At 46.6% G+C, this 1,087-nt stretch overlaps 3 non-coding genes across 3 annotated transcripts; all 3 read left to right on the top strand.

Moving 5' to 3' along the window:
- Positions 1–213: 213 nt before the first annotated feature.
- Pmar_PMAR013978 lies at positions 214–287 on the top strand. The gene has a single exon. It is a non-coding gene; the product is annotated as a tRNA-Arg (tRNA).
- A 241-nt stretch (positions 288–528) lies between these two features.
- On the top strand, positions 529–602 carry Pmar_PMAR013977. The gene has a single exon. It is a non-coding gene; the product is annotated as a tRNA-Arg (tRNA).
- Positions 603–843: 241 nt separating this feature from the next.
- On the top strand, positions 844–917 carry Pmar_PMAR013976. The gene has a single exon. It is a non-coding gene; the product is annotated as a tRNA-Arg (tRNA).
- Positions 918–1,087: the final 170 nt, after the last annotated feature.

Below are 1,087 nucleotides of genomic sequence, written 5' to 3'. Positions count from 1 at the left end.
CGCTCCGTATCCTGAATCGGCCACTCGATGTGAAGCTCCAACTAGTTTGCACAAGACGCTGGAGGCAATCGCATGAGATAGTGGTGCGCACTAACGGCTGTACCTGAGCATTCCGAATTCCGCTCACGTATCCTGACGGATTGACCAATTACCGCCTAAATCATTTCGGAAGAGTATTCAACTTGAATATCAGTCAAAGTTGCTAGCTTCATCGCCCGATTAGTTCAGCTGGATAGAATGTCTGCCTACGGAGCAGATGGTCGTAGGTTCGAATCCTGCATCGGGTATACATTAATCTCACTTCCTCTTCATCCATCCTACTTCAATAAAATCGGGCATTCGATGTGAAGCTCCAACTAGTTTACACAAGATGCTGAAGGCAAGCACATGAGATAGTGGTGCGCACCAACGGCTGTACCTGAGCAATCCGAATTTCGCTCACGTACCCTGACGGATTGACCAATTACCGCCTAAACCATTTCGGAAGAGTATTCAACTTGAATATCAGTCAAAGTTGCTAGCTTCATCGCCCGATTAGTTCAGCTGGATAGAATGTCTGCCTACGGAGCAGATGGTCGTAGGTTCGAATCCTGCATCGGGTATACATTAATCTCACTTCCTCTTCATCCATCCTACTTCAATAAAATCGGGCATTCGATGTGAAGCTCCAACTAGTTTACACAAGATGCTGAAGGCAAGCACATGAGATAGTGGTGCGCACCAACGGCTGTACCTGAGCAATCCGAATTTCGCTCACGTACCCTGACGGATTGACCAATTACCGCCTAAACCATTTCGGAAGAGTATTCAACTTGGATATCAATCAAAGTTGCTAGCTTCATTGCCCGATTAGTTCAGCTGTATAGAATGTCTGCCTACGGAACAGATGGTCGAAGGTTCAAATCCTGCATCGGGTATACATTAATCTCACTTCCTCTTCATCCATCCTACTTCAATAAAATCGGGCATTCGATGTGAAGCTCCAACTAGTTTACACAAGACGCTGAAGGCAAGCACATGAGATAGTGGTGCGCATCAACGGCTGTATCTGAGCAATCCGAATTCCGCTCACGTATCCTGACGGATG

The sequence above is a fragment of the Perkinsus marinus genome, assembly GCF_000006405.1.
Source record: "Perkinsus marinus ATCC 50983 genomic scaffold scf_1104296959058, whole genome shotgun sequence".
Lineage (NCBI taxonomy): Eukaryota > Perkinsozoa > Perkinsida > Perkinsidae > Perkinsus > Perkinsus marinus.
The sequence above is the reverse complement of the archived record's forward strand: the minus strand, read 5'-3'. Positions and strand labels throughout refer to the sequence as shown.